Genomic DNA, 23,362 nt, shown 5'->3' with positions numbered 1-23,362 from the left:
TCATTAGACTACTTCCTGCTGATTAGGGCCATCAAGTTCCTTGGGGCAAGTTTTATTTTCACCACCAAAAGATATAATTTCTTTTTCTTGTTTTTTTCTTTGTGGGAACTATTTTACAAACCATGTCCAACAGCAAATAACCAACAACCAACAACCCACAGAGCCTCTCAGGAAAGTCTTTACAACTCCAATGTCACACAATCACAGAAACTGTCTGCAGCTGGCAAAATCATGTTCCAGCTAGAGTATGAGGCAAAGCATGGCCAGTTGCTGAGGGACAGTCCAAAGAGCCCCACACTCCCACACCTGGGGTGAAAATAAAGGCACATTCCATTTCTATGTTTTTTAAGGAAACCAAAATTCTAGTGGGAATCCACTACAGATCTGAGAGATCTTAGAGGGAATTTGTGTTTTGAACTGTTAACCTGGTTCAAAGAGCTTATAGGCCCTACGGGTAACCTACTGCTTCTGTTTTGGTAATTGAATCTGTGCTCAAACTGTCTTCTACTTATGTATGTCTATAATCACAGTTTAATGATGCTCCTAACTTGGTCAGAGAAGTGTCTTTTTGCAGTAAATGGTGGTTAATGGTTGTGGCTGGTTAAAATGCAGAACTAGTAACTGTTGAGTGCTCAGCCCTCAATGGGACATCTATAATCACTCTTTCTGAGGCTCAGGCAAAAATCATGGAAAAAGGCAGCTGAAAGAATGGTAGAGCTACATAATAGAGATGAAGGATGTGAAATGTTGTCTTTTGGAAGTGGATATTATACTCACAAACTCACAAGAGCTCTGGTGGCCTTCACAGGGCCTGCACAAGACTGGATCCATCAACATTCCAGCATGGATAGAGCATGGGGGCCTTGTAGAGCTTTTTTCTTGAGAATTATTGGCAGTTGGTGACTGCTGTAGGAGGAGGAGTCATTTTCTTTAGTGGTAAAGCCATTGGTCAGTCGCCCATGCTCCACATTCATGCCCACGTGGGAATCAAACTCAGTGAGTTATGAAACCAAAACAAAAGCAAAACAAAAAAGTCCAGTGGGAGGCCTCACTGGGGAGAGGCTTTGATGGGGGTGAGCGTGCAACAAGAGGAAGGAAATAACTGTCCTTATATTAATATACAAAATGTCAGAGAAAAATTAATAATAAAAAGAATAGGATAAACATTCTTACCTTGGTGTTGACTTAGGAAGAAAGCACTTGGTCTTTTCTAACACATTTGGTGTTAGTTGTGTTTTTTTATTATTAAAGTTAAATTTTGATTTACCTATTTTGTATGTGTATTTTGTATGTGTATATATGTGTAGGTGTCATTGCATATGTGAGGAGGTCAGAAGACAACCTGCAGGCATTGGTTTTCTACTTCTACTCTGTGGGTCTTGGGGATCAAACATAGGTAGTCAGGCTTAATGGCTGGCATTTTAACCTGGTGGCATTGATGCCACCTCCAGCTGTAGGTTTTTCCTGTTCTGTATCAGGGTAAACAACTCCTCTCTATTTCTATTTTGATTAGATGTTTTAAATGAGTATTTGCTTTTGTCAAATCCAATTTGGTATTGATTGGTCTTCATTAACTCAATATCCATAAAGATAAATAGTTTCTGTTTCTGACTTGTAGAAATGATATTTAATTCAGCCTATTTTCAGATGCAAAGGTCATGTTTGGAATGAATCAGCACCACATGATTTTTTTTTAAAAACAGGTGCATGAAAAACAAAGTTATATCAACTTCTAAAATTCATGATCTTTTTCTACAGTGTTTTAATTTATTTTCCTTATATTTTTATTTTTGTTAACAGTATTACTATTGTTTTTATCGGAAGAAGTCATGAAGTTTTCTTGACTACAACAGAAATTCCATCAAGTAAGGGTTCTAATTTAGTCTTGTTAGCAATTAATTTTGTGATTTTTAGACAAGTTTATTTGTTTGAGACTGAGATTTACTATGTATCACTGGCTGACCCAGATTGCACTGTATAGACCAGGCTGGCCTAGAACTCACGGAGACCCACCTACCTCTGCCTTTCAAGTACTAGGATTATAGCTGTGCATCCCCTCTCCTGGCAAATTACGTAGTTTTTTGTTTTGTTTTGTTTTGCATGGTGGATTAGTTGTGTCCTTTGAGAAGCAGCTGTCATATTGAAGTTTTGACATGCAATGAATGGTTGTGAGGAATGACTATGTAGGGCAGGACTGAAAAGAAGGGTCAGACATGGAAGAGAAAGTCTTCAAAGTTTGATTCAGGTTTAATGTCTGGAAAAAAGATGCAAAATGAGAAAAGAATATCTGAGAATATTTTTAGATTGCAGGATAGTTAGTTCTGTTCAGTCTGGCAAGCTCTTGAGCCAGTGAGAACATTACCTGTTAAGAAGACCTTTTTTTTTTTTTTACAAGAATTATGTTTTTATCAGTATCCTTCCTGTTCTTGGGTGTTGGCTTACAGCAGCCTATGGAATGTGTGGCTCCACTATGATCTTGAAGATGGATCTAGAAAGACATCCACTGGAACCACTAGTTAATTATACAATATGATCTATTACAAGTATGCTCTGAAGTCCATCTGCCAGGTAATTCTAGATCCTGTCAAGCAGGTAGTTAACATAGACCAATACAGTTACTCATTATTGTGACAAAATACTTAGCAAGAACAACTTAAAGAGGAAGGTATTATTAATTATTATTATTATTATTATTAATTGGCTTATAGTTAGAGGGGGAACAGTCTATCATGGCAAGAAAGGCATGCTAGGTGGACCAGGAAGAAGCTGGACATATTGAAGAAGTACTATAGAAGTAGCCGGTGACCACAAAGTGGGACAAAGCTACAAAACCTCAAGTTCTTGACCCCATAAATAGAGCCAGAGATGGGTTCCATCTCATGGAGTGGGCTTTACATCCATCAGAAAGTGGTTAGTCAAGATACAGTGTTGTGGATCCCAGTCACAATGAATACATCTATAAAACACTCCCACTACTAGAACTCAGGGAACATTACTAAAGAGGGGGCAGAGATTGTAAAATCCAGAAGGTTAGGGAGTTTGCTGTGAGGTGTATGTCCTAATAATGTCAGAAGGTCCATTAATAAAGTCTCACCAACATAACTGCTTAAACATGAGCTGATCAAGGACAACACCAATAAACAAACCAAATGGACAGGGAAAAGCTTATGAGATTCCAACCCTAAACAAAGAACTACAGGCAACTAAGGAATGCCAAGAGCCGGAGAATAATCTTCCCCGGGAAAGAACACACCAACTGGTTATCAAATACCACATGTCAACCCTGAAAACATACATACAAGTAACACTACATTAGGATATATGTGCATATACATATACATACATTCATATAACAGTTTGAAGTGGAAACATAAGGGGTTTTTGGAAAGTCAGTTGGATGGTGTTTACCTGGGGCAAACAAGTGAAGGAATGTTTCATTAAAATGGACACAGGTGTGAAAGTAGGCTAAGGCAGATTCATGAGGGAACATTTTGCTGAAGCAGACACAGGAGAGAGGATGTTCTGCTAAAGCAAGCATGTGAAAGGACACGTGGTAAATGATTCTTTGCTAGCAACACACATATACTGGTCTGCTTTACATTGTGCAGTTGAGCTGCATTTGTAGGGATTTCACAGAGAGAAACACACCAAAAAACTTTTGGTGATGTGCTGCAGTTTGTTGCTGCTTCCATGAACTTGGGCTGGTTGGACAAAATTGCTAAGGTAAGACCTATGCTGAGGCAAGACACATTCTGAGGCAAGACACATGCTGAGGCAAGACACATGGAGGATACGTGATGTTTGGAGGGTATAACTAGTACTCTATGGAGTGATGGAGACAGAGCCTGGCTTGCTGGTACAGCTAGTTGTGCAAGGCTTGTGGGTCTTGCATCTTCTCTGATCTTTGCTTCCCTGAGAGAGACACAGCTCTTTCTGTCTCTCCTGGTCCCTCCTGATGACTTGAGCCAAGGCTGAGGCCTGGCTGTCTCTGGTAGGTTATGACACCACTGTTGCTGTAAAATAAAATACAGGGCTTTCTTTTAACCCGCACTAGATCTGGCACCATAGTGCCCCAAGACATCTATTTGATATTTTCATCTCAGTAAGCATAGTCACCTGCTATGCTCTATCCCATATTACATTGTCAATGGCTACTCTCTGAGCCTGACAACAATCTCTAGCCATCTAGTTCCCAAGGCAGGTTGCCACCATGCCAGACATACACATCCCAATTCCATGGCAGCCCAGTGTGTCCAGCCACCATACACTCTCTTGAACTCAATTAAATCGCCACATGAAAGAACACACAATGAAATAGCCTCTGATCCAACTGATAAGATGTTATTGCCCACCTAGATACGATACAGTTTGCTCATCTCGACACATAAAATCCTGTACACATCCATTCCTTAAAATTAGTCATTACAACCTGTAAACATGGGGAGAGAAATCTTAACATCCTCCTCCATGTTTGCCTTGGCTGCTCTCTCCTCCCTTGCTCCAGTGTCCTCCTCCTCCTCTCTAAAATGTTTCTCCTGCTCATCCCTCCTTCTCATCCAATGACAGGCCTTGTTCTATCTTGTACCTTCCTTCATCTGCATAATGACATCATCCTACACACCACTCTTGCTAACCCGACTCTACCGAACTGGACTGCTGGTGTATGTATTTGTGAGTGGATCGAGCTACAGCTTCCTACTAACTTGTGAACTTAACTGCCAATTTGCAGACAACACAGATGGGAGTTGCTCCAAAGAACCTTTCTAAACAGATCTACCCCACCCTATCCTTTCTTTACCACTACTTCTGAGGCATGGTGGGCTACAGGGTACGTTAAAGCATTGAAATACCATCATTAAAAATAGGATTTGAAAAAATTAATACAACAATTAATTTAAGAAGTCATGAAATTGAAAGAGAGCAAGAAGGGTTAGGAAAAGAGAATGGGGAAAATCTAATTTTACTATAATCTCAAAAAAAATTAAAAAAGAAAATGGTTAGTTACTCCCATAATATTCATGCTATGATTGTGTAAGTGAACACATCTAGTCAGGCCAGTCATTACTATGGCTTATGGGGAACATTTCTGGTGAGAGGGATCATTATTTTTTCTCCTCGGGTAGTGTGCACAGCACTTTTAAGCAGTATGAAATGAATACTCCTAGGTGAGTACTAGCTTGATTTCTGTGTGTTCTATGACTCATTTGATGTCTTTAGCATCAGGGTCTTACCATTAAGTTCTGGAGAGTAACCAAGGTGCTGACAACAGCCTGGAATGCTTGAAGGGTCTATGGGACCCCCCCCCCACTGGCCAATAACTGCCTCTCCATATGTCCTCTACCTTTTCTTTCCACCCCTACTGCAATTTAGCACTTCCTGTTTTGTTATTCCCTTTTAGTCCATTATAGTACTGAGTTCTAACTCCTATTTCTTGAAGCACCCTCTACCCCCTTACTCTTTTCCTGATTTCTATGGTTATTCTATGAGAGAGGCAGGCTGATGCTGTCCTATACTTTCTCAAGGTTTGGTAAATGAGAAACACTATAGAATAGGGAAGCTTTCATTTTAATAAAGGCTTGTCCTTGGAGTCTTGTTCTGGGAGAGTACAGTTAGAAGTGACTGTCAGAAAAAGAACTAAGGACCTGGTGTTATTATCTTCCCATCTTTGCAACTTCTAAAGTCAGAGGTTAATGGGCTAGCCTATGAATTGTAAGTCTTGCCAGGGCATTTTAATGATTAAATGCCAAGCAAAATGCCCTGAAGGCCCATAAGTGTTCTGTTTAAGGAAGATGTGATTAAAAAGACTGATATCAGCCACAGAGACAGATGGTGAATGAACACCTGCTTTGGCATGTGGCCAAAACAAAGGATTCAAGGTCCAAGGGCTCCACTTGGGGAACATCTCATTATCTGAGATCAAAATTTTAAGGATCCAAGATTATCAGTGGCCTATTTGAGTTCCTGATTTGGACAAGCCTAAATAAAAGCATTTTGCTTAAACCATTTAAACTTCAGCCTACTTCCAAGACAATTTTGGTTTTGTATTTTGATATACATGCCTGCTGTATACCACAGGCTTGTCTTGAACTCACAATCCTCTTGTCTCAGCCTCCTGCATGCTGGGCTTATAGGCACAAGGCACTATACTCTTTCCTCTAAGAGATCCTGCCCAGGCCCTTAACAGCACACACATATAAGTACATCCTGAGTAAAGAATTCAAGGTGTTTTGTGGGAGCTTTGATATAACATTCAAGACATGACCAGACAAAAATGAAGTATGACGAAAGTAACATGTGGAAGGAAAGTTTTATTTTAAATTCTTTTTGAATGAAAGCACCTTCTTAAAGCATCCCTAGAATTAAACATTTTTGTCAGTTATTTAGTAAGTGCCTAATTTCTTCTTGCTAGGGGAGAAAAATTACATGGCTATTCTTAAATTATTAAACAATATTTTGATGGGATTGACAAAGTAAGTAGCAAAGTATTGACCAGTTGCCCTGCTTTAGGGGAAGTCTGTTGCAGCTGGGTTTTGTCTTACAAGGTGGAATTGAAGAGAAAAAAGTCATTAACTCCTGTGAACTACATCTTCAGCTCTGATGGGAAGTCACACATAAAGTTCGTTTTCTTTATAAGACAAAGTAGAAAAGCTTACAAACTAATTCCTTCAAGAAATGCCAAAATGAACTGAAAAAAATTAGATTACTGTGCGAAGTTTTGTTGCCTTGGCTTCTGCCTGACAATTTAGTTTGGGGTAAGATTTCATTCAAGCTTTTCTTTATGGGACTACACTGATATCTTTTGTCATGAAGGTCCTCTGTATGCGTCTTGAAATATCTAGAGAGTGAGTCACTGATCTCTATGTTCATTGTCTTCTGTCTTGCATCCTGTAAGGAGGAAACGCACAAAGAAAAGCAGGAAAGCAGAAATTAATATTAAAGAGAAATCCCAGCAACGACAGTTTGGGTCAGGGATCTTCCATATTCAGGGTTTGAGAAGACATGATATTTTGTGAGAAAAATTTAACCAAATGGAAATTGTCAACTCTTCTTGGTAATGAAGGTGACCTAAGGGAGTTAGTTGGGTATGAAAGATTCCATTAGCAGGAAGAAGATGGGGTCTTCATGGAATAATTGCCAAGTATCTCCAATGTGTGGGATGATGTCACAGGTGAGGCAGGTCAAATGATAAAATGAGGCCTGTCATGGGATGAGAGGGAGGGATGGGCAGGAGAAAAGTTTGAGGGAAAGGGAGGAGATTGGAACAGAAAGGAGAAAGGGACAGGGGGCTGCAGAAAGCTGTGGCGGAGAGAACATGGAGGCTGATGTTAAGATTCCACTCTGTACCTTTACAGGTTGTTATGAACGTTCTTAAGGGGTGGATGTGTACGGGGCTTTTTATGTTTAGGTGGCCAATTATATCTTATCAATTGGATCAGAGGTTATTGTGTTGTGTGTTCTTTCTTGTGGAGAATTGAATTTGGGAGAGTGTGTGGGACCCCATGGAGTTGGGGTGTGTGTTTCTAGCATGGAAACCTACCTTGGGAACTAGATAGGTAGAGAGATTGCTACCAGAGTCAGAGAGAGGCCTTCAGCAGTGTGATATGGGATGGAGCAGAGCGGGTGAGACGCTTTGCTGACTGAGATTTAGATATCTATCAGATATCTTGGGGCACCGTAGTGCCGGTCCTAGTTGGGGATAAAAGACAGACCATTTTTATTATAATTTTACAACAACACCAATGTGCTTAGTCCTATAATGTGCCAACTACCTCCAGTGCTGATTATTATACCTATTCTGTCTGGGGGTGGTTATTATCTCAGTTTCAGCTGCCAAGTTGAAAATGAAAGAGATTATCTTAGTGAAAAACCCACCATGACTAAGGCAGATTTTAAAAAGGCATCTAATTGGTTACTTGGAGTTTCAGAGGGTCACTTGATCAGTATAGCAGGAACTATCAAGGTAGGCAGACAGGCAATCAGGAAGAGTGGCTGAGAACTCACACCCCTTCTACAGGTGTGTGGCAGAGAGAAGTAGAGGAGGAAAGGGGAAGGGGACTGGAACCTCATAGTCTACCCTAGTGACACAGGCCCTTCAACAAGGCCAGTATCTGAATTCCTTCTAAACAGTTTACCAACTGGGAACCAAACATTCAAATAAATCAACTTATGGGGGCCATTCTCATTCACAGCATCACAGAAATAAAATAACTTGTTCCCATTTTCTCAGAAAATGAGGGGGTAGGCAGATATGAGAATTGTAAAAACAGTTATCTAGCACACTTACAAGTTTCTTGCAAAAGGATGGGTCGCTCTATTTGAGGAGCCCACAGTGTCAGCACATGAAGAGGAGTCTGTATTCCAAAACTCTGTTCCCTTCTGCACTCTATGCTGCCATTTAAACAGCTCCAAAGGCACTGTCAAGTAGTAATGCATTCTGTAAGCTGGAAGGCGGGGAAGAGAGAAAAACTGGAGCAAACTGGCAGAGGAAGAGGTAAGAGACCCAGATGGCAGACCTAGGCTAGGAATGGGCAACCTAGAATGTAGCATGGAAACTGATTGCTTTCACAGCTGGAGAAGCATCTCAGGGGTTCAGCAAGGTGTGTGTATGTGTGTGTGTGTGTGTGTGTGTGTGTGTGTGTGTGTGTGTGTGTGTGCTCACGTAAAGTGGAATTGTGGCAGCTCTTCTTTATAGTTCTCTAGTGGCCTCTAGTCCCACAGATTTCTGATTATGATCAAGAAGTCGGAGAATAATTAGAGGTCAGTAATCACACAACTTCTTACACAGCTGAGTTGACAGCCATCTGCTGGGGGAGGGGCATCTATCTAAAATAAATAGTGGCAAAGATTAACAAAGATGAAGTTTCATAGACATGCTTGGTGGTTATGGTCTACTGCCTCTCAGTAGATTCAGCTAATCAGGTAGCAGGTCGTTCAAGTGACACATTTGATTAACATAATTCAAATAAGCCAGAGATGCATTGGACATTGCATATGCCAAAGGCTCCTCCATGCTGCTAGCCTTGAAAGTCATGTTCTTCTACCACTTGTGAGAATACTCAAGCTTTTCCTTCTTTAAGGTTATTTAATGAGGCTTTTGATCATTGGTGATTGATGATCATAGCAGTCTCCTCAATCTTCACTTGGGAATAGAATTCAGACACTGTGCCCTTAATTCTATATGAAACTTTCTTTATGCTTAGGTGGGCGGAGGCTAGTTTTTTATGCTTAGGTGGGCAGAGTATTGACAGTTCTCATCTCATTGCTCAGAAGACTTACTTTGATTCTCTTCTAATTATAGCATGTTTGCAACATGTCAAACAATGAATGTGATTATTATTTGAATGAAGAATACTTGTGCTTCACGTAGGTTTGATACACCCCTCTTCCTAGTTTGCTGGCAGACTGAGGAAGCTCATACAGTATAGGAGAGAGATTTACTTGTTCCATTTTACATTAGTATACACTTTTTAAAGAGTGAAGATTCATATAATAATGTTCTATAGTCATCTTAAATGATATCACAATATTCTAATTACACTGCAAGGTCATCAATTCAGGTACTAGAAGAGCTTAAACCTCAGTACTACATATCTGTTGGACTGGGCCTGGTGGAGGATTTTCTTTGGTTTTGGCATCTACTTTCTTCACTAAGGTCCTTTTTTTCCTTGAATGTGGAATATTGGTCACACATGTGCTGTGGTTTGGAGGGAGCCATTAAGCTGGGATAACATGGCACCCTCTGGGTCTATAGCAGTGTCCACACAATAAATTTGAAGCTTTTTTTCTAAATGCAGGGTTTAAGATGATCTACCACTATCTCAATTAATTCAGAGTAAAGATTCAGGCTCAGTGCCGGATCCTCTCCTCCCAGGCTAGTTTCTGCCGTCTGTGAGCCAAGTGGCTGTTGTTATTGTCTTTAGTATTTGCAGGGAGAAGATGTTCCAGACAAGAGGTGAACTTTACCTTGGTAATTTCTGGCAAAATGAATGTAAATATCCAGTGTTGTGACCTCTCCAGTTCTATGCATCTCACATATTTGACATTGTTTTTTAGCCCTGGTACATCAGCAAGTAGATGAAAGTGTTCTTTTATTCATGGGGAGAAGAGGTTTGTGTCTTCGTGGGTAGAGGGAAGGTAGGACCAGCCAGTGAAAGGTGTCTATGCATGTTCAGATTGTTAATATGCTAATGGCTTTTATCTGATTTTAATTTCCCTTCCATTTCTATAATGCCAAGGGCTTTGCCAAAATGTCTTGCCAAAAATTTGAGAATCTTGGTATTTGAAGACAATGCCTTTGGGCTAGATAGAGTAGCTTAGTGGTTGATCACATGCTTAGCATGTCTGAGGCTCTAGGTTCCATACCCAGGACTGGGGTGTGTGTGTGTGTGTGTGTGTGTGTGTGTGTGTGTGTGTGTGTGTGTGGTGTTTAAAGCAACTCCTTTTCTTTGCATTAGTCTTTTAATGATGAGATCATCAAGAGAGGCATGTATCATTTATGGAAGGGGGCTAGATTGGTAGAGAACAGAGAAAAAAAGGGAGACCAAGCTGTGTAGGTGAGCTCTAGTGTTCACAAGATTTGCTGTGTCTGTGAAGAAAGAGTAAAGCCACTTTCCTTCAAGGAACCTGGTAGACTTGGGCACCAAGGTTATTGGTTGTGACAACTATAGAAAGAAGTCAAAAGAGTGTCCCTGAGTACTTGCTTTCTCAAAGCTCCAGTACCCTTTGTTATTACCATGGAGATGGAGAAACATCCCTAATGATTGATAGCCCCAGAATCAGTTTTAATTGGATTGAAAGACATAAAACAGTGACTTGTATCAAAGTCTGGAGCATTAAATGCATCCTTGCTGTGAATCAATCAATCACATAAGTCAGGAAGGCCCTGAGACCATACCAGCTCAGATGAAGAGATGGTACTTGCTTTTTTGTCAAAGTTCTTAGTTGAAGAAACCTGAAAAAAAAAGAGTGTGAAGAGGGCTACGTTATATATGACAACAAGATTACATTGTCATTAATATTGCAAGTCAGTGCTTTGAGGGGAACAGTCTTTGTTTTATTTTAAGATTTTTAGCAGGGTTTATCCAAGGGCTTAGAACACTCAGGAGAGTCGGACCTTCCAGACAAATGCATTTGCCTTGATGAAACACATTTGTGATCACTCTCCAGCAATGGCCTAGAGACTACTCCCAATTCACATTGGACTTCAAAAAATATTTTTTTTTATCCTGTTTTGAAAATGGACCATGTTTGGGGCACTAATTCACATAGCTACCACACCCACTCTCTGCCCAGAAAGTGAGGAGAATGAATGGGTCAACCAGCTGACATATTTCCATCCAATTTCAAGGGTAGAATGTGTTCATTTTCTGACTAATGGCATGTCATTTTGCAGAAGCCTTTGGTCGCGAATTAATCCTGGAATCAAAACAGATTTTCCGAGGAGCAATCTTCCATCAAGTATTGATTTTTTTACACTCACGGAGTCTGTACTCCCTAATTTAACCTGACAATGATTCTGCACAATGGCCTGGGAGCACCTTGGCAGCTCACTGAAGGAACTTTTACTGTCTTTTCTTTCTGCAAAGTGGAAGGAAAAAAAAACCACACCAGCTAGCCCACTCGGTCACTGGGGGGCACTTAGGACTGGATTCTTTACTTCTGGTGATTTGGAGTGGGCAGTGCTGCCTTCTAACTTTTAAAGCAGTGCTCTGAGGAACAGCTTTGGCTTGCAGAGAGTCTATTCCAAGGAACATATTTTTTTAAGCTGCCAATATTTTACGCGATACATTCTGTAATATATCGTTCAGTCATGGCCGATGCTCTCAAATGATGTCATCTTATTGTGTTCACCAAACTCAAGAAAACTGGAAATGTTTCTGAAGTGTTTGTCTCTGAATTTCAATAAACTGTTGGGTTTTTTCCTTTTTGTTTTCTTATCTCAAAGTCACTTTGGATTCCTCCATTTCTCATATCCTATCTGATCTGTATGAATTCAAGATATATTCTTGGGAAAGTCTTTGGATGACTAATTAAGACATAATTCCCCATTTGAAGGAGCTTAGGGTTAAGAAAGCTTAGAGGAGGAAAAGAAGCATATTCTAAGGAAAGAAAATATGACTTGTATACACAAACACACACACACACATACACACACACAATTATTTTCTATTAAAAACAAAAGCAGGGTGACTTTATTGGCACCACAGTATAAACTGTGGAAGACGTGGACATGGAGCAGTGGGAAGGTAAGGACTGACAGTTAAGATAATGCCTGCTTGGAAATGAGATCGGATACATCTTCATAGAGAAAAGATGTTTGAGCTGGACCTCAAATGATGTGTCAGAGACCATTTCTAAATGCTCATTGAATGTCTACATACGTCTCTATACTTCCCAGCTTCCTTTGTAAATGGGTTGAGATTGTGGAACCAGTTCTGGCCAAGGGAGTGGAACCTGAAGAGGAGGTTTTATTCTCACATTTTTCTCTTACACCCGGAGTAGTAGAAGAGTGCTTATTGGACCTTTCATGAACAAACATAAACTCTTACCTTATAAAACTTTGAAGAAATTTAGGTTATTTTTTTAATTATGCCATAGGTTAGAAAAGACTACTGGCAGATACAATTTCTTAATAAAGAAGACACTAAAATTCAGAGTGATATACTCTAAAAGGCTGGTTAATAGACAAGGATTTTGATGGACCCAGGAGTCTGGGCTCATAGCAAGTCAGTGGAGCCTGGGGATCATTAATGCAGAAGCCATTTGGATGTCCCTATAACAGAGCAACAGTGGATCCTAGTTCTACCTTCCCAGTATTGTTGACCTGATGATCTCATGAAACATGGCATGCAATTGGTCATGCCTCTGATCCCCTTTTCCTTTCTCACCCACTGGTTTGCAGCAAGCTGTTATGAAATGATAGCATTAGGCCAATTATACTTCTTAACCAAATCAAAACAATAGTTGGACCAACTCATGCAATCTTCATAAACATTAGCTTTTTCAGTGCAGAGTGGTAATTAAATTAAATAGGAAGATTTATGTAATTAAATTAGTGCAGTGTTGGCCTTTGATAGTCTTAATAACTGTTAATGAAATTTCTAACCTTGTGTTTCCATTACTATTCAGAATGTATTTGTTCCACAGAGAAAGTTACCCTTGTTTATGATTTAAAAAAGAAAAAGAAAATTTGTTAAATTATTTCAGGTCACAGAAATTTGTCCTGTTGGAAAGTGTAAGGTCCAGAGCATTGATCAATCCATAGCAGATGCTGATTAACAACTCATTAACTTCTTTCATTCTTCTGTCATCAAAGCAAGGAGCCTATTTCCATGTTATAGCTTGAATATGAGTGCTGCTCAGACCCATGTTTTAAGCAATGCTGTTTTCAGGGTTTGGACAACTTTAGGAGGCCACCTGGAAGTGGCAGGGTTACCTTGTCCCTGGACCCTTCCTGCCCCCTTAGCCACATGATTCTGCCACCAGGATGTCCTGTCCAAGAACATCATGGGATCATGAAATGTATTCTTCGAAACCCTTCAAGCTATTCATTCTCACTGTTTTGCTCACAATGAATAAAAGTAACTAAAATACGTGGTCCCACAAAGAAGCATTAAAGTGCCATTTTATGTTTGCTGTGTTTTGGAAATTAGAAATACCATACATCAAATGACATTCACATTTGTTAAGAGATGCCTGTTTTCATGGCTTTGTGCTTCTAGGCTGAGAGTCAACCACCATGCTTGCCTCTGAGGAGAGCTGTAATGAAGCTGCAACCATAATGCCTGGTTCCTCTGTACTTTAAAGTTTCAGTATAACAACAAATGTTCAGATAACAAGAATCGATCTGAGATCACCTGAACATGTCAGCGGCACAGCTAAACTGTGAAGTGTTACACCTGGTCACATGTAATCCAAAGCTTGAAATTGGTGATTAAAATAGCAGATTCCAGCACCTGTACACAGAAAGCATTTTAGGGGGAGTTCTTTGCTTTTTCTTTCTGAAAATGGAAGAAAACTCCTGGTCAATTGAAGTGGCTCCAATTTTGTCTTCTTGCCCATCAAAGTGTGCCGCACATCCGTGAACCTAGTGGAGCTAAGAGGCTCCACTCTCATTTGCAAGAGCAATGGAGATATCACAGTTGCCATCAATATACCAGTGATTCCACTGTACAGAAACAGACTTTTACTGGAGTGAAACCAACTCCTGATTTTTCAAGGTACAGACATTCCACTGTGTTCAAGGTTGGGACTAAATTTTGGAACCAGCTTTTCTAACATCAAGAACAGCCAGCCATCCCTTAAAATCCACAGAGTAGGAGAGTTTGTATTTGCTAACCTGAAAAAAAGCATTATGTGGCTGGGCCTCATGTTTATACATTTTGCATTTGTGACTTCATGGAGCTGTGGATGAAAACTAGTTGGAGAAAACAAAACAATACTAAACTAGTATTGAGCATGGCCAGGCATTTTTCTTGTCATTATGTCTAAACAAAATAGTATAACAGCTGTTTATGTTGTATTTACATTGTATTAGAGTGACGTGGAGATGCTTTGGCATACATATCTTACATGAGAAGATATTTGTATAAAGGCCTGAACCACTGCAGATTTGGATATCCACAAGGAGCCTAGAACCACATACCAATAGACGACAAGGAAGGCTGCACTCAGATACATTTAAAAGGCCAAAAAAAAAAAATAAGAGCAACAATAATTACCACTACAACATCACCACCCTTCAAAACAAAAGCCTGTGATTGGGTCTTCAGTTATTGTGAAATGGGAAAAATTGCTTCAGTTTATTTCTGGTCAGGTCTTTTCTGTGGCTGAAGAGAATCTGGGCTGGTTTGTCTTTCCTGTTTGGGCATTTATAACACACACTGAGTTTAAAACACAGAACTCCTAACTTTTCTATATCTAAATATTTCTATCAAGTATTTCCCTGTAAATTAGTAAAAAGAGAAAAAATGACACTGTGAAAAAAATGTAGTTTCAGCTGGATGGTATATATCTTTCTCTTTTATTTTTAGCAACGGTCTTATGTTTTTATCATATTTTAAGGATAATGCTAATTTGACATATTAGAGGAATAAATTAGTACATTTTAAAAGAATCAATAAGAAATGTTTATTATATATTTTTATCTATATTATCAGCTTAGTAAGCAAAGAAATTTGGTTGGTAATTAGAAAAATTCTATACTGAGCTAATTCAGATTTTGTGTGTGCGTGCACGCGTGTGTGTGTGTGTGTGTGCGCATGTGTGTGTGTTTTAGTATATTTTTTTTACACATTTCCTTTCTTTTTCAATGATTCAGTTTGTTGACAACTTTATACACGTATACATTACATTTTGCTTACTCTCACCCTGTTTTTTTCTTTCTCACTCACACCCCCTTGGCATCCTTACCCCCACCTTCATACTAAACCTTTCCCCACATTCACGCCAGGACCATCTGTGTGACTACAGGTTTGGAAGTATCTACTAGAGGAGAGTAGTGGGCTCACTGTTGGGTGAAGACAATGACATATCCATCAGAACCTACCAGTATCCAGTCATCAGAGAAAGAGTGGAGCTCCGTGAACCCCTCCTTCACACAGGACTGTGTTGACAAGCCCTGTCCCACGTAGGGCAGTGCAGATAAGCTCAGCTGTTAGATCATGTTTGTTGATTGTGTCATGCTTTGAATATAGCACTTCACAGCCCTTCTCTCTGGCTTTTCTATACTTTCTGCTCCCCTCCTCTGAAATATTCCTGAGCGGGTGGTGGAATACATGTCCTGTTTATTATGGCCTGCACACTTGACAGCCATATTCTTAGCACCCTGAACACCCACAAGTCTCTGCCTTCACTGAAGTTCACTGTCCAGTGGGGTCTTGCAGGGTGGGGTGGTGCATTTCGATTTTTATTTTGTCAGAGGAATGAGGAGTCAGTTCACAGAAGATATTAGAGAAAATTAAAGCTCCTTAGTGCAGATTTGATTTGTAGAGAATAGAAGGAAGCATCAGAAATTTCCGTTTTATTCTGATCTGGCTATTTACTTATTTTTAAGTTGTAGACAATGATTATTTAAAATGAGAATATTTAAAACAATGCATAAAATATGCAGTCATAGAATAGTAAATAATATTAAATTTCTTTTGCTAAGGTCTGTATCAGAACCATGGGAAATGGTACCAGAAATAAACTTGAAAATAAGATAAGACTAATACAATGTGTAGTCTTCAATCAATATGTATACAGCCCCACAATAACCACATAATAGAGCACTGGCAATTGGCATGTCCCAAAAGGATTTGGTATTCTGGCTAATCAAATACATTTTCCTAACAAAATTTGGTTGACTGTAACAAAATGTCTGATATGCAGTGTGAAAATAAGAACCTCAGACGTTAGAAAGAAATCATCTTTGTGGATTTAATTGCCATTGACAAAAAAGGCCATTGGGCTGGAAGGGTAATCATTGTTCAGTCAAAAAGCATTATATAGTTTGAAATTATGGAAGAAAGTCTATTAAGTTTATACAGCTGGAAAATGAAATCTAATAAAAAATATTTAATTTTTAAATAACTATTTTATTTTTTGGCCAGTGACCTTTTTTATTGTACATGTATGACTAAGTATTACATGTCTATGCCAGGTAGAAATGTCAATTTATAAATTAACAGAAAAAATATATTTGCCATGATCTGAGAGGAGTCCTGGTTCATCTGACTTACAGTCTTGGGAAGGCCATTTCCTGGGTGACATGTTTTTCCAGCCATTTCCTTGTAAGGGGATTCAGGCGTGCCCACCCAAGACACAGCCCTCTCTTAGATGAGATGGTATCCTTTCCTGTGCTGAGCTTCTAATCAGGTTAGGTTCCTGGAGCTTCTTTTTTGTCTCTTTTCCTTGATACTTCTTGGCATCTCCCTGACTCTGTCATATTCTTTGAGCCCATAGCTCTCGGTCCTCATGGTCTACGGTAGGCGGGGCTTTTCTGGAGAGAAACATGGTGAACAAGTATAATGCGGCTGGCAAAATGGCTCATGGAAAAGCCTAATGACCCAAGTCCAATCCCTGGGATGCAAGTAAAGGCAAGAGAGAACACGTCACAAAGTGGCACACATATGTTCTGCAGCGGTTTCCTCTGGGATAAAACAATTCATATTGGAGGGAAGCTTGTTAAGACTCAGGATGTTCTTAAAGTAGGGAAAACATTTCTTCATGCAAGGAAGCACATTAAAACTCAGGAATAAAATAACTCATTGTTGTCATGAAGTACTTGAAACTGTCCAGATTCACTAAGCCCTTCTCTCCCCAAGGTTATTTAGATAGTAAGAACTACTAAGAGATACTCACAGACATGGTAAGTTGCCTGGAAGAAGCTCAGAGAAAAGGCCTAGAAGAGGTAATCTAAAACCTGTTAGTCTTCCTGCAAGCTGTGCAGTGAGCTGCATGTTTCCAAATTTCATGATCCACTGCCCATACTAGCTTTTAGTGAAACAGCTATCTTTGAGTCATTTTACTGCAAGAACCTCTCACTGATATTCTGTACATAACACCAATAAACTTATTGGTTCACCAGTTAGTAACCTTATTTTGGTGTGTTGTTTGTTTTCTATCTTGGTTAAGTGAATATTTATTTCCCCAAGAATGACACACAACATGTGCCACGACACACACACACACACACACACACACACACACACACACCCATACCCATACATCTGCTCATACACAAATAATATATGAATAGATGATTTTAAAATGTAAATGTTGATACAGACTGTACTAACAAAGGTTCTCTAGAGTAACAGGAATCATAGAATGGATCTCTGATTATAGAAAGATTTGTTAGAGTAACTTACAGGCTGTGGTCCAGCTAAACCAACAGTGGCTGGCTATGAATGGAAAGGCCAAGAATCTACAAGTCTCTCACTCCACAAAGTTGTATGTCTCAGCTAGTCTTCAGTTTATGCTAGAATCCCAAAGAAATAGGCTCTAATGCCTGTGAAGGAGTGACTTGCTAGTGAGGTAGAGCAAGTAGGCAAAGAATGAAAGATTTCTTCTTTCATATCCTTATATAGGTTTCTAGCAGAAGGCATGGCCTAAATTAGAGGTGGATTTTCCCAGCTCAAAAGATCTAGATTAAAGGTGTGTCTTTCCACCTCAAAGATTGAGTTTAGAATTAGATGTTCCCACTTCAAATTAAGTAAAAATCCCTCATAGGTGTGGTCTCCCTTTTTGGGTTTTAGTTAATTCCAGATATAGTCCAGTTGACAACCAAGAATAGCTCTCACACAGACACAGTCTGGATTTGATTCATTTCCCATAGGCTCTGGATGAGCCAGGAGTTTTATAATCCATGCTCGTGCATTTGAATGAAGTCCTTACTCTTACAGTCTGTTTGGGCTTCTATAACAAACACCCATGCCTATAAAAGACAAATTATTCTTTACTATTCTGAGATGAGTCAAATTCAAGTGTCAGATTTAGTGTCAAGATGAGCAGATTCAGTATCTAGTAAGGGCTGCTCTTCAATTCTGAGATAGGCCCCATTGTTGCATGTTCATGTAGTGAACCCGGCAAACACTTCCTGATGCCTGTTTTATTAGGACAATAATCTAATTCATGGGGGCTATGCTGTCATTCCTAGGACAGTGACACAAGTCAAGAATTTATCCCAAAATATAGTGCCAGATATGTGGTGTGTGCTTATAACTGAATCACTCAGCAGGGAGATGGAGACTCTGTCTCAATTAAAGTAAAAGAAAAAAAACCAACAAAGGCTCAAGATGAGTAATGAAATCTGGAGAACATATATTTCATGGCCTTTATTTTCTCTGTGAAGTGGAATACAAATTTAATGTCTAGAGGCAAGGAGAAGATGAAAAAAAGTATAAACCAGATTATACTAGCTCAGCATCTCCTTTTATACTTGGTTCACCACCCCTTCAAAAATCCTTCTAGCATTTCAGGAGTCTCCAGTGTCTTTTGTCTACTCAGGGACACACCATAAATTGTGTTACCTCTCTGTCAATCTCCCCATCATGGCACAGGGTGTCATTTTTCCTACAATGACTCTACTACATGATTGAACCTTTTTTTTAACCCTCTACAATTCACTGTTCTTTCTTCTTGCCACTTCCTGATGGAGGCTCCCCTCAGTGAACTGTCAGCAGTATAACATAACTGTGATATCTAGACTTTGATGAGCTTCAGTATGAAGAGAAACAGTTCTACCAGTGTTTACCCCAGCTACCCTCTCTTGTACACAGACAAGCATGCAGGACTGGATTAGGTATGTCCACATGGTCTTCTCAAGATCCTAATGCTCCTTCTCTTTGTTCAACATTACCACTGCTTTACAAGAGTTTTGTTTTGAAGAGGTCTGTAGATTCCATTGCTTCCTTAGAGGGTGGTCTAAACTCCAACATATAGACAGACTGGATTACAATAGCAGCCAGCTAAACAACTAAAGTTGGCTCCCTGAACTTTGCATTGTAATTTAAAAAAAAACTGAAATTTTAAACAATTTTTTATAATTGCCTTGAGAATGAAAGATGTAACATACCAGAAAAATGCACAAAACTTCTGAACTCTACTCATTTATTCATAGAGACTGAAGACTGATTCAGATGGCAACTATCCCACAGCATTGATATGAATTTATTCAGTACCAGTACTGGGACGCTCAGGAAGAAGGGATGTCTGAATTGAGTCAGGGTTGACCATGAGCAGGGCAGGGGAAGCAGCCTTCTTTACTGACAAGTCAAGAGCCAATTGAGGAAGAGGCCTTTAACATCAGAACCTCCCCTTACAATAGGGAGCTTAGCTTCACCTTTTCCTAGAAAGCTCATCTGAAGGGAAAATTCTTCTAAGCTTCTTTCTGCAAACCTACTTTCTGCACAGCATCTAACAGGCTGGACTCCAGGTTCATGAGGAGTAGAAAGGGTAAGAAATGGCTCTTTCCAACACAGAGAAACTCACTTCACAAGTTTCTGAAGAGTATTGAGCTAAGGCTTTTAACTGCTAGCAATCTATCTGTTTAACTGGTCAGGTTCTAACCTACACTGAACCCAAACTGTCACTTTGAGGGTTGGAGCCCCACTTTGTTGAGCTGGCAAGCCTAATGACCTAAGTTCAAGCCCTGGGATTGCCATGGGAGGAGAGAACTGACTTCTGTAAGTTGTTTTCTGATTTCCACATATATGCCACATTATGACTTCATAAGTAAATGTCAAATATCAAGACAAACCAAAAGGGAAGAGACCCACATTTGGTCAAAGCTACATGCTCTATGTGAAATAGCTCTTGGCATGCTGCCTTGGCTCCCTGAACTGTAGTCTAGAACTTCCTTCCTAGTATGTTTCTCATTCGGACATGCTTCAAAGATTGCTCCTAGGTGGGAAACAAAGGGGTGGGGAATTGTGTCTTGTGAAGCTTGCACACTTTTCAGAAGTCACTTCATTAACCAGAAACCTAGGTGGCCATGTGAACGGACCTTGGAATATTTCCTGATCATTTTCCCAAATGGCCCAAAGGGGCATGGTCTGGGTGGACGTGATTCCATCAGTTAGAAAGTATGTGAATAAAAGGCAAGTTTTGTATTTCTCTAATTCAAAATAACAATGAAGCCTGAAGCTGCCCTTTCCTTCTACATTCTACTCCCATTATTGTCTATGAGCATGCTCAGTTCATGCCTGCTGGTGACAGCCCCGCCTTGGACTTAATTGCTGATTAGTTTAACCCCATGGATGCAGAGACTAATACCTATAATGAGTGTGTTCACACAACATATTTCTTTCCATTTTATCTCACGTGTGTCCACAAGTGCATATATAATATCTAGTGCTTCTCCATCTCTCTGTTTCCTGGTTGTGGACGTCGTGTTACCAGCTGCTTTCAGCTTCTGCTGCCTTGACTTCACCCCCGTGATGGACTTCTACACTTTTCTGTTAAGTTGTCCTTGTCAGGCTTTTTTTAATCACAGCAATAGAACTTTCATTATGTGATTAGTGTGTCTGTAACAATTTCCAGAGCCTTTATCTGGCAGGAGGAACAAAGATGACACTTTTTCCCACTGGGGACTCTTTTTATTTAACTTTTTATTGATTCATTGTGAATTTCACATCATGCATCCCAATCCCAATTCCACTCATCTCCCAATTCCCTTCATACCTGTCCTCTGCCCTTGCAACCTCCCTGCAAAAGAAAAGAAGGAGAAGGAGGTGAAGGAGAAGAAGGGAAGAAGAAAGAGGAGGAGGGGAGCAAAAGGAGAAGGAGGAGATGAAGGGGATGAAGGAGAAGGAGAAGAAGAAGATATTGTCACTATGGAAGCTGTAGTGTGTCACAGTGTGTCCCACAGTACCCTTTTGTCCACACTGCTTTACTTGCAAATGTTCATTGCAACGAGTCATTGGTTTGGCTTGAGGCCTCTAGTTTCTGCTACTCTATCTATACTGGATCCTCACTGGGTCCTCTTGGATATCCTATTGTTGCCCTGTGTCATGGAGATCCTACAGCTTTGGATCTGAAGGCCCCTTCGTATGCTCCAGTTGTTTATAAATTGGTAGATGTTGGGGTAGGACCAACTCAGAGCCCTGGATCTGGGCCTTGCTGGTAGCTGAGTTAGTTGGTCAGCCCTTTAGTTCTCTGGCACCCATACCACTAGGGCGTGCTCCCCAGCACTGACAGGACTAACTTATCTAGTGTCACAGCTGACAAGGGGCAGAACTAGCTCTCCTGCTCTCCTGCCCAGGGCTGACTCACCTGTAACCCTCCCCACCAGGGCCAGCTCTGCTTTCAAGATACACTAGGGAATCTTGATGCCCAGAAACACAAACAGTTACAGGCACAAAAAACTCCAAGAAGATCTTGTCTCCAGTCAAAATGTCAGACATAGAATCTTGGTGATGTGGACAAATTGCTGCGAATGGCAGGGACTTGCACTTTTACCATCACAGAATGAAAGTCATAGATTGATTCACTCGATATTTTCTACTTGATGGGATCTGGATGCATTGTGGAGAAATTTTTAGTTTGGCTTAACTGAAGTATGAAGATTCATGCTAAGGTACTGTGGCATCATCCCGTGGGCGGGAATCCTGGACTGAACAATAAAAAGGAATAAAATAGAGAAAACCAGAGTTGAGTGCCAGCATTCATTGTTCTGCCTCCTTTGACTGCAAATACAAAGTGATAAGCCACCTCACACTCTGCCATGATGCCTCCCACACCATGATAAACTGTGAAAGGACTCAGATGCAGACTCAAGGAGTTCACTTAAATGGATTTTAGAGGCAGTTAGAATTTTAGTAAAAGTATTATTAACACCATGGATGGACAGACAGGCAGGCAGACAGCGGCACAGCAGGGCCTCTGAAGAGAACTAAGGCCAGAACATAGACAGCATAGTGAGAGTTCAGAAGCGAGGGAAAAGGGCCAATACGGCAGAGTCGGTCTTCCTTCTGTCCTTAATTCCATAGGAGTCTGGGAAGGCCCGGGGATGGAACTGTGCAACCAGAAATGCCTGTTTTGATGTAGACTTATATCCTGCAGGTAAAAACCTGCTTCATGGAAATCTATTGGGTAGAGAATCATAGGTGGTGTCTCAGCAGGAGCCTGGTGATACCTGTGGAAGGGCAGGGTCTGCAGCAGGCACTAAGGCCTCAGCAGGAGCCAGCTCTGGGCTCCGGTGTTACAGTCTGCCCTTAGCGTGAGCCAAAATGACTCCTGCTTATGTTGCTTTTGTCAGGTATTTTGATGCATCCATAAGAAAAGTAATTGAAATATAGTACCCAAATATGTAAGTGGGGCCATCTGTGGGCAGTTGAGGGGCTTTGCATTTGTAGGTGTTAGATTTACAGCATCGTTAGCCTCAGGCTGGGCACAGGACGCTATTATCTGATTCTGAGATACATTCTTAGATGTTTTTTTCATCAATAGGAAATGTTAGCTCAGACTTCAAAGTTGAAAATTGTGTTTTAGTTAGTGTTCTATTACTGGGAAGAGACCAGAGAAATTCTTATAAAAAGGAAACATTTAATTGAGGAGTTACAGTTTCATAGGCTTAGTCCATTACCATCATAACAGGGAGCATGACAGCGGGCAGGCAGGCCCTGGGCCAGTAACTGAGAGCTACATCAGATGGACTTTTCATGCCTCAAAGCCCATCCCCAGTGACACTCTTCGTTCAACAAGGCTGCTTCTAGTCCTTGTAATCCTTTCAAATAGTGCCTTGTGACTTAAGCATTCAAATATATGAGCCAGTGGGTGCCATTCTTATTCAAATCACCACATTCCACTCTCTGGTCCCTATAGGCTTGTAGCTATTTCATAATGCAAACATGTATGTAACACAAATTCTAAAGTTCCC

At 40.3% G+C, this 23,362-nt stretch overlaps 1 protein-coding gene and 1 long non-coding RNA gene across 2 annotated transcripts in view; one reads left to right on the top strand and one right to left on the bottom strand.

The window, feature by feature from the left end:
* Window positions 1-11,926, top strand: part of LOC148000187 (uncharacterized) — a 103,668-nt gene extending 91,742 nt beyond the window's left edge. Inside the window, exon 6 of the long non-coding RNA XR_015641694.1 lies at window positions 11,393-11,926. This is a non-coding gene — a long non-coding RNA (uncharacterized LOC148000187). The remainder of the gene's footprint in view (window positions 1-11,392) is intronic.
* Pou6f2 (POU class 6 homeobox 2) overlaps window positions 6,293-23,362 on the bottom strand; it is a 450,333-nt gene continuing 433,263 nt past the window's right edge. Inside the window, exons 8-10 of the transcript XR_015640979.1 lie at window positions 8,285-8,441; window positions 7,538-7,686; window positions 6,293-6,885 (exon numbers count right to left, since the gene is read on the bottom strand). The gene's annotated coding sequence lies outside the window, so the exon portion shown is untranslated. The remainder of the gene's footprint in view (window positions 6,886-7,537; window positions 7,687-8,284; window positions 8,442-23,362) is intronic.

Source organism: Rattus norvegicus, chromosome 17 (genome assembly GCF_021556685.1).
Source record: "Rattus norvegicus strain SHRSP/BbbUtx chromosome 17, alternate assembly SHRSP_T2T, whole genome shotgun sequence".
In the NCBI taxonomy this organism is placed as follows: domain Eukaryota; kingdom Metazoa; phylum Chordata; class Mammalia; order Rodentia; family Muridae; genus Rattus; species Rattus norvegicus.
This window is presented reverse-complemented; position numbering and strand designations above follow the sequence as displayed.